Genomic DNA, 11,193 nt, shown 5'->3' with positions numbered 1-11,193 from the left:
TGTTGATGCACAGAAATACAAATGTGTTGAAAATTTCTATCTCAGCAAAAAAAAACCTGTTACTTCCTTCTCCATCCCCCCCGCCTTCTTCATTTTTTTTTTTTAAGAGTACTTTCAACTGGATATAGCTAAAGGGAACTTAATTGCAGTGTTGTTATCTCTGTGTCATAGTCAAATCTGAGGTGACTTGAAGAGTTGGGAAGGGCATCTTTGTTCACACCCTTGGGGCTCCATGGCATATAAGCCTTTTGGTCTCTCACACTAACATGTAGGATTCAGCTAAGAAGAAGAACTCCACTTAAAATCTATAGCAGTCTATACAAAAAAAAAGAAGTTCCCTGTCTCCAAGGACAAGTGTTTGTCATATGAAAATAAAGACAATAGATGGGTCTAATGGGTAAGTTCTGGAAGCTAAAGGAGCTCCATAATCTTTGTGCTTACTATTGTAATGTTACACTGCTCAAGTAACTCCATCCATCTGCTTTATGGTTAGTCTCACTGGCTTTTATTTGTTTGGGGTTTTTTCCCAGTTTAGACCAAGATTCAGAGATTTTATTTTAAATTGTTCATTTTTACTCTATATTAGCCTTATTATGGCAAATGTAAGTAAGGATCTGAATTCTTCATTGTGTTTCATGCAGGCAGAGACCAGACAACAAAAACTCAGATCTGCACTCTGATCCAAATTTCAGAGTGCACCCATCTGAACTAGGTTTTTCTTGAAAACCTAGCTGGAAAACATCTAGCTGTCTCTTGTACATTGTTCTTGGCAACTTGCTCTGGTTTCATCCAGAAGCTGAGGGCCTGATGTGAATGTGAGTGGAAGCTGGAGCTAGTGACCCAGCATGTGAAGCCTCACTATTTTTCCAGGCTGACAATCCTTAGGTACTCCACCAAACTTTTTGTGTTTATACAAACTGGGTGTCTAAAAGCATCTTGAATCAGTAACATTAGTTCATAGTCTGGTGGGATAATGCCCTGAGAAATGCAAAATCCCTTTTTTGTCTCTCACTTCCCCTGGCATTTCCAAATGGATTTGCTCACAGATGGGACTTTCAACACAGCTAGGGGAAGGCTCTGTTCAGTGTGACTGAAACCAGCAGTGATGGGGCACACTTCTGGATTTCTTGGCCAAGCTGGGACTGAGTTCTGAAATAAAAAATATGCATGTTCTCACTTGGGCTCTTCAAAGCAGAGGTTCAGCTACGTTTCACAACAATAATTTTCAGCTGAAACAGGAAAGGTGCAAAAGCCCTACCCTGATGTTCCCCAAACCTTCTGTTTGGCAATACCCTGTACAAGAGAACACGCTGGCTCATGTTCATAGAGTCATGACTTGTACAGTTCAGGCCTTAGCAAAATTGTTAGAAAACTCAAGGTCAAAAATAATTATGGCGAATTGGGAAATAATTGTGTTAAATGGAAAAAAAAAAACAAGCTAAAATGGGAGAAAGAAAAGGTCAGTCAAAACAGACATACCAAATTTTCCTATCTATTTTAGTTTGTCTCAGGTTTGTTCCTCTAGTTTATATAAATACATGAAAAGAGAGTGAACAAGACACAGATAGGCACACACACTTATGTGTATATAAAGAAGAAAATGTTGAGGTCAAAAATCCAAAATCCAAAATTAAATTATTATAGGATGTAAGAGACAGAACCCATTTGGTAAATTGTTTAGATAGATAGCCTGTCTATAAGAACAGATTATTATTTTCAGAAAATGTAGTCTCGTTTTCTCAGTAATAATTAGCCTGTCTAGTGCAAATTTTACTTTGTAGAACTTAAACATTTCTGTGAAATGTAGAGCTGGTTGGGAAGTCAGATAAATTTCCATGAAAACAATTCCTTTACGTGTATTTAAAAGTATATCCAGACATCTTCAGGATCTTCCCAGCTCTAAAGCTAACTGAACTATGTACTAAAAAGGGTAAAAATTTCACATTGTCTTTGTTCCAATTATTTTTCTTGACCATTTTAGCTTTTGTTTTAAATTGACAATGGACCATTCCAACAGAATTGAGGGGTTTTTTTCTCAAAATGGAATTTTATGTCTAAAATGTTAAATGAAAATATTTCAATTACATGTCATGTAAACAGTGTTCATATTTGATTTTCCCATAGATTCTCTGCTTGGAAAGTTCCTTTGAAAATTAAATAGTTCGTACAATCTATCAGAACAGTCATCTCAATCATGCAATTTTCGTATTTTCTCTGATTGGGTAAGATTTTATAAACTACTTTCACTTCTGCCTGAAGAAAGGTTTATTTTTTCACAAAAGTATTTTCATTCCATGAATGAATTAATCTCAGCTGCAGACATAAAATTTCATTCTCTTGACACTGTGTTCACATTAATACTTTTGAAACTCAACAAAGATGAAGCAAAATTCAATGTTTCTTAAAAGTGTCATGTTTATTTTTGCTGTTAATTGACTGGTGCCTTGCAACTTGACCATCACTGCAAATCTGTTCTTTAATTTCTCAAAAAAAAAGAGGTAAATTAGCCACCAGAAGGCCCTGCAATTAAAAGTATGTATGGAAAGTGATTGGAAAACCTGGGCTCCTGGTTGTAATTATAGATATGATTTACCTGCAGTCATGTCACTTTTATGGCACTAAAAGATATGTTATATCTATTTATTCAGCTAATTGTTCCAATCAATTTCTGTGACAAATGTACTTAAATCCAATAGGGTTGTGTGCTCCCTTCTCAGCTACCTTAAAGCTTTATGGAGTTATGTCAGATGGAAAATCTGGCCAAGGAAAAGGTGGGAATGGAACAGACCAGAATAATCCCCAAGACCTTTTTTCTCTTTATATTATTCCAGTTATATTTAAAATAATTTCTAATGAAGAGATGTACTGGAAAGACTATCAGATTACTAGAATAATGGTGTCTGGAAGGAATTTAGGAGGTCATCCAGTCCAAGTCTTCTGTAGAGTTCCAGTCTTTGGCCCATCCAAATGGGAAAGTCTCTTCAGCAAGACCCTCTCCAGTTTGTCCCTCTCTTTCTTGTACTGAAGGGACAAAAAATACAGGCAGTAAGTAAGACGTGTCCTTTCTAAAGCTGTTATTTGCCATCTCTGACAGCTACTGAAACATGAAGTTATTTTGGTTAGGTTTTTTCCATACTACTGAATTTAGACCATCTGAACATTTTGTGACTGGAAAAATTTCCAAAGTTTCCCCCGATTTCCAGCTAAACATCAATTATCTGGAATATTGGAGAGCTCTTTCTCTCTAGATAGGTATTTATGTAAACAAATATAGTTGCCATATGCCCTCTAGATATGTCTTACATGCACAATCCTGCCTCCTTGACTCAAAGAGATCGCAGGCGTCACGGAGGAAAACAAAACTCTACAAAAATGAGGCTATGAAAAAAAAAATCTTAGAGCAAGGCAATTAGGGTGGCAGCATTCTGCTCAGAATGAGTGATGGATATGGCCTGTCTGACCTGATACATAAGCCAAGCCAACCCATGAATTCATGAATGCATCACCCAGTGTTCCCCCCTGCTACCATGCCAGCCTCACAGTTAAGGAATTCTTACACTCTCAGCATCCAAAGCTCTTGATGAGTTCTGTGGCAACATCCAGTATGTGTCTACACAACAGCAGATCCGGTACATCCACTGAAATTAGGAGTAGACCAAGGGAAAAACATCTTGGAAAGAAAACCAAGGTCACAACAGAAGACCCTCAGATGGTTGATCTACAGACTTTGAAAGTGACTGGAAAGAAGTCATTCTGCTAAATGACCAAATGAAGGCACACACAAGTACATACTAATGTGTGATACATGTGGATGCATGTATGTTCATGCAAAAATAAAAATAAAAGAATTTTTTCTTCACCATTTCAGCAGTTTTTTTCAAAAATCACAGAAATTTAGATTGTCAAGTACACTTTATTTAATCATCCTGCAATTACAAAGTCATATATATTAAAATCTAAAAGTCATTAATGTGGGTTCAGGTTGATAATAAGAATAAGAATCCAACTGAAGGAGTTCACATGATGTCTTACAGCTACATATGGTTAGAAACTGGGGTTTTCTGACAAAACTGTTACGGAATAATTATGGGATTAAAAAGCTGGAATAAGGTTATTTAAAAAAAATGGTGTAAGGTAATGTGAGCCAGAACTCTCAAAGTCCCTTAATAGCTGTTCTTAACTCAGTGTTAATACTTTATTTAACATAATGCGCTCTGCACTCTTTAAATTGTTAGCCTGGAACAGATGATTTATGTTGCTCTTGCATCCAAACAAGAATTAATGCCCTGATCCTATTTGACTGGAATTGTTAAGCACTTTTGTTCTCAGGCTTGTATCAGAATGATAATAAAAACATAAAATCAGCAAGCTTTTTAATGAATGTGGGGTTAATTTGAAGTGCCCTGATTTACAGATATTAGAGCAATGCTCTTTCAAGTATTTACTGAGGTGTTAGAAAGTTTGTGTTCACATTCATCTCAAACATTTAGTGTATTGCAGTTTCTTTGTTTCCAAAATATTAGAAGGTTGCAGTTAAGAAAGCTATTGGAACTGAGTATCTTTTTTAATTTTTTTTTACAAACAGAGATATCTTTCATCATAATTTGAGGGAATCACAAATGAATGCCAGAGGTAGTTATTTTGATCCTGTTCAGATCTTGGTTTTGTAGGCTTCTGTTGTTTTCCAGGTGTTGTTTTTCCTTCCCCTCCAATATTTTAATTTTATCTATTTCATGCCTGCATAATTTTTTTCTCATCTGCTTTAATTAGTCTTATTTATTAATCTTGGTACAAATGGATTTTTCTAGTGTAAAAGGCAATCAGTGCAAGCACAGTGACTGATGCAGTTACTTGCCAGGATTTCACTACAAGTGTGCAATATTATAGTCAACTGTAAGGATGACTTTCACTCCAGTTCTTTTTGGTTTAACTGCTGAAAAAAATGGGAGTACTGCCTTTTCTTTGCTGATTATTGTGCCTGTGGAGTTTTGCTGGCAAGAGCGGCAGACAGTCCCCTGTCCTGGTGCCGGTGGTTAGAGCTGTTCAAAGGAACTAACAAAGAGGTTCATCACAAGTTTGGTACCATTTCCAATTTTTATGAGAAAACCTTATGACCAGAATGTTCAGAGAAGCTAAGCTGTTTTTATGATCTGGTGTATAAAGCAAGGGTTATTTTCACCTTGGCATAGTTTTGACTTAATAGAACATCTGACGAGATGTACATAGAGTATTTAAGTGATTACATGCTTACATATATTCTGTCTAAAAATAAAGAAAAAGAAGGAAAGAAACACATATTCTTTCTAAAAAGAAAGAAAAAGAAGGGGAAAAATGCTAGCTAATGAATACTTGATGTGCACACAACTGAAACGAAGAAGGTGGAAATAACAGTTCAAGCCATGGCAATGAGAAATAACATTTTCTATGGGCACAGTAAAATGTAGAGCTCACCCATGGAAAATTTCAGTGAGAACCCTAAGTGGCATTGCTGAAACTGTCCTGAAAAAAAAATAAGAGGATTTCTAAAGCTGGTGGGATGAACATATACAGAGAGTCTGATGTTTTTTCCAAGGACTATTCAACTTCCCACGCTCTGCCAAACTTGTCTGAATATTCATTATAATGTGATTTCTTATGATTCTGAAGGTTGATATCCTACTTCAGCTTGACCATGAGTAAGAGAGAGATTGGTGACAATAAATATCCTACAATAGCACATTTAGCAAATTAGCAGAACTTTGGTCTGTTTGAATTTATAGTCTGATATAGTCCTTCCTATCTGGATTGATCCTTTCAGTCCTAAAATACGTACTATTTGTTTAACACTGCAGGAAAATGAGATTTCAGTTGGCAATTTGACCTTAATATCTGGGTATGAGAGGGTATTCGTTATAAAACAATGTAAACTGCTAGCAAATCTACAAAGCCCTTCATATATACAGTATATGTATAAAGCATTTCACTTCCTCCAAGTATGAAGTTCTTCAAATTTTTCAGTGGTTATCTCCTTACTTCTTCCTCAATCATTCAAAAATTGCTAGAGTTCTGTCTTGAGAGCTGAGAAATAAGGGAGAGATGAAACACCCACTTTTCACTTTTGTGTGTTCTTCAGTCATTAAATGCTTTATGTCGTGTGATGGGAAGAAATTATTTGGGAAAAGAGCTGATATTTTAGAACTACTGTGTCTCTTACTGACTTAATCTGGGTGATTTAGCTGTCTCAAACTGGGCTTTAAAAACTCTGGCAGTCCATAAACCCAAAGTTTCATCAGAGAAGTCCTGGAACAGCTAACAAATCATGCTATATGTATGTTACATCAAACAGCTCTGAAGCCCTGAAAGGACCAAGATCCAGAGACTCCATAAAGTCCCTTGAGACTTTTGCTATTGGTTGTACATGCAAAACAGTCATATACTCTGGAGATGAGAAGTAGAATGAAAGCCTGAGGAAATAGCATCCATTTCTGAAAATGTTACAATAAGTGACTTTGCCAAGGTCGTGTGGGAAATGGGAGTCAGACTATATAAATCTAAAGTTTTTAGTCAAGGCCCTCTAAAGCAGCCTTTCCTTTTTTCTTTTTTCTCTTTCAACTGGAGCTGCCACAACCCACATTTATATTCTAGATGTTGTCTAAAAGAAATGAGAAACGAATTTTCAAATTTTCTTTCTGTTGCACTGTCTGTTTATTACAGTGTTGTTGCACATAATGCCAGGATGTAAAATGATTCAGGGACTAATGTCTTCAGTCATAACGTGGGAAAACAGAGAAGCAGTTGGATAGTAATTTCTCACACTGTTCTGCCATGGCAGTTCTTTCTGCTGTGATTTAAGAAAGTGCAGGCAGTGGAAAAGGTTCCCTTTGAAAGTGTTTTAAATGTCAAATATAAGATTCATTTCTATACTGCTTTAATCCAAATGCCAGAGTTCTGAGCTAATCTATCAATCTGACTAGGACTTCATGCGTTTTACCTATCCAAACAGCTATCTCTTGAACTGCAAGTCCTGCTAACACAAATTCATAATACCAGCATATTTTTTAAGAAAAGGCTATCTTAATTTCTTTGTGAATGTGTGCTGTGGCATCCTCAGGCTCATTTAGCAGGGCTGTATGCGACAGGGCCTTGGATATAACTTGTTAGTAGCTGTGCCTGGTTGCTGTGTTGTGCCTGGTTGTTATACACTGGAACAACAGGCTGGGGAGACAGGAATGTGGGAGGGAAGAGACCCCAGAACTATTCCTGCAGTGGAAGTAAATGAGTAGTGTTAAGGATATTTCATATAGAGTTCCTAAGTCTAGATCTGATCACTGCTGTCATCAGATAAGGCCTCTGCCACAGGCACCCTGGAGCTGGCTTGGGTGCATAATCATCTGCTGATGCTCTGCTTGAAAGAGCAAGTCTCAGAAACTCGGTCAGCTCTGCCTGTGAGAGTGGATCAGCTGTTATTGAACAGTCTCTGTTCAGTCATTGCAAAGGAATATATACACTCCTGTAAAACATATGCTCTCCTTCAGCTCAAAGTAAAACTATTCTCAGCTTTTAGCCAGGAATTTAGACAGCTAATTTCCCTTTTGATACTAGGTCTTTTCTTCCAGAAGAAATTTACATTCATGTCCCATTTTTGGTCTTATTTTTCAGTCCTTTATTTGTGTGATTCTTCTAAATTTTTCCAATTATTTGACTCATTTATTTATGTATGCACATCAAAGTGCATACATAATGTATACATTACATGCATAGATTCATACATACATACATTCTAGTAGTACTTCTCTCATTACCAGATGCAGAGTTAATATCACTTATTTGCTTCTCCACAATGCCATCCTGTCTGGGCCATCAAGCTAGCACAGTTAGCCACTCAGTACACTTTTTTTCCCCTCTCCAGGGTGTTTAGCATCTTTTTTTCTGGGCTGCTGTTTTCCCATGTGATGTAAGGTCTAAGGTCTACCTTCTTTGATAGAAATTTCCTTAAAGGAGTTTCTGTGATGTTTTTTTATTGACTTGGCATATATATATAATTTATTTTTTTTCCAAGACAGATAATTGTGTACTTTTTAGATTTCAAGAGTGGAAGTTTCCACAGGAGGACAGTACCTTTCTGATCTGTGAAGAGTTTGGGGCAAAGAACTCAACAGCATGCAGTGGCTCAACCACAGAAATTGCTGTCTGACACTTAATTCTACTAAAGCTTAAAGGCTGTGCTACAGAGAGTCCATGTTTTCTAATGTAAAATAGAAAGAACTCATCACTGGAAAAGCTGTTCAGACATACAGCGATCACTTACCTGATTTTTTTTAAACCAAGAAATGACACAACCTTATGATTTACCTAATTCATAATGAGCAGATTATGGTTATTTAGCCACTCTCCTTCCAGGAAGGGCTGCTCACTGTTTTTGTATTGCAGGAAGGTAATTATATTTTGTGTGAGCCAAATTTTGAGTCACCAGCATGGTGATGGTAAGGAAAGATCTCAGCTGCATCTCACTGCACCAATCTGTCTCAATGCCTTTACTATGTCAACTTCTTCTTAGTAGCCATCTTCAAGCATGGATATCCAGGTGTGATTGTTTCTAGAAATGCTGTCAGGTAACAGAATTCCCTAAGGCTACATTTGTTAGGGCAGGCTGTGTAAAGCAAGCACTAACATCGGTTTCAGGAGTGACCTCTACAGTGCTCACTTTCTCCCATTTACTTCACAGATATGTTCTGTCTCTCAGACATCTTACTCATCAACCCCAAAGCTCTTGCAGTTGGCGTGGGGATTATTTCCACACAGGCCAATTTGTTTCAGGTAAGCCAAGCTGTTAAGGTACTGGTTAATGAAGACTGAGGTGAATCACCCAGACTGAAATTACATTGACCACTTGTGAACTGTGCCTTAGTTAAATTAAAAGAGTTTAAAATCCAAACTAGTGAAGTTAAAGTAGCTACAGTTTAAAATGGGGTCTATGGGGACTTCCATCCCAATATCAAGATCAGGCTCTCTTTTTGAAGAAGACAGTGGGACCAGAGACCAAACAACACTCTAGTCAGGAGCAGATGTGCTGTGCATGAACCTGTGGAGGTAAAATTAAAGAACATTTTCTTTAACAGGACCATGCATGTAAAATTACTCTTGGACAACTAATACCTTAGTTATTTGTTATTTTTTACAAGTGAAATCAAATAAAAAATTAATTAAATGTTCCCATCATCTTCAAGATTTTTTAATAAGCAAATGAAGTGCTTTTGCAAAAGGTCTATGTAGGCATGGTTAGAAGAGCAAGGGAGGGATCACATTATTGCGCAAGCTGATTGAAGTTTTCTTTTGACCATAATTAAAGTCAAAGAGCCAATCTGAATTTTATGTAGCAATTTTTCTTCATGGGAGATGTGTCATCCTTAAAAAGTAGGATGTGAAACACTGATCCTGTTAAATAACATGGAACATTTCAGATGACTCAGGAAAGTCAAATATTCATCCTGAGCACCTAGAGTCATATTATAATGTCTCTAGTACAAAATCCAAGATTAGACATTTGTTGAAGTCCTTATTTTTGCCAGTTAGGTTTGGCACTTGGGTTTGGAAGGGAGTGTAATACAGAGACTGATATTTATGTGGGTTTTGGAGTAGGAATAGGAGTAGTTTTCTTTTCATTGCCTTGTTATTTTTTAATCAATGTAAAAAAGGAGAACAGAGAGTTTTTAGAGTTCTGCACTCATTTTCCCTTGCTGCTGAGAATGACCTCTTATAGAAATGCTTACCCAGGTTTGAAACAAAATCACCAATAATCCAAATATTATCAGTATTGAGCAGGTATTAAGATTGTCAGTACAGAGCAACCATTAAGGTTTGTCTACTACCTTAGCTATCTAGCTTGAAAAGGCTTTTCTTGTTTTTCTTTTCTTTTTTTACTGTTTTTTAAACAAGGAGTTCTGTAAAACTAAATAGTAAGTGTAATTCTTGTGGTCAACAAAAATTAAGACTTGAAGCATATGAAATCTGGCAAGATGCAGCCTTCTGGTGGGATTTTTGTGTTCGTTGGTTGGTTTGGGTTTTTTTGCTGTTGTTGTTTTCTCTTAATGTGTAGTTTAAATGAAATATGATGTTTGGAGAGTCAGCTCTTCCTCTGGGAAATCTATGCAAATAGCAAGCATAGCCACATCTGAAATAGGGCTTTTGGGGAAAAAGAGGTGATGCTACTCATGACTTTGGAAAGGTAAAGAAGCAATCAGAAATACTTGATTTATTTTTTTTTTAACAGAGAAATTCTCTCAATGAAAAGCTAAACAAAATAGAATGGGTGAGTTTAAGGACCCAGGCCCTACCTGGTTGTATTTACTCACTTAAAGACCTCCACTGAGTAGGGCAAATATACTGCATCTAAATGGGCTCCTTTATGGAGTGTGGTCCTATTAGAAAGCAGTGTAATCTTTGGCAATGGCAGAAGGAATCCAAATTTCCTTTTTAACAGACAGGTTAATCAGTAGTAATTAAGAGGAAAAGTAGCAGACTAATAAAGTATACTTGTCACCAGTTGTCATCTTAGTGATCAATTCACACCTCCACCACAATAACATCGACCCTTCAATGCTCTAATGACCCTGAATCCCCAAAGTGACAAAAGGATTAGGGCAAAGATAATGCGCTGGAAAGGTGCTAATGAAGTGGTGGGATTACAAGATGAGTTTCACCCTTGATAGACAGCAAAAGGGAGTGTTCAGCCCCACTCCAGCTATGAGATTCACATGGATAAACTCTCATTGACTTCCACTTCCAGTCAGGATCAGGACCTTAATTTAATTAATTAGGGTTTTTAATTTCTTAGTTAAATTTGAAACATGCATTTTTGTGTTTTCTGAAAGTAGCAGATATTTCTTAGGTAATTAACTTTACTCTCCTGTTGTTTTTCAACTTGTCTCTGCAAGTTGTATATTGCAGACATTTGTGTTTGTATAATTTTAATTTTGTGCAATTAGTTTTACAGGGATTTAATTTTTTTTGTTTGTAGAATGAACACAATTGCTTTTTCATGTTTTAAAAAATGAGAAACAGTATGTTATTAGAGTTTATAAAAATGGTGTCACCTTCTTGCTCAGCATTACAAGTGAATGAATAGACAGACAGATAAAGTATGGTAATAGCATTTTGAGGTGCTAATAGAGAAATGGCATTCTAGTAGATGTTGCTGAAAATACATATTTTAAA

The sequence above is a fragment of the Geospiza fortis genome, unplaced genomic scaffold, assembly GCF_000277835.1.
Source record: "Geospiza fortis unplaced genomic scaffold, GeoFor_1.0 scaffold219, whole genome shotgun sequence".
Taxonomy (NCBI): Eukaryota; Metazoa; Chordata; class Aves; order Passeriformes; family Thraupidae; genus Geospiza; species Geospiza fortis.
The sequence above is the reverse complement of the archived record's forward strand: the minus strand, read 5'-3'. Positions refer to the sequence as shown.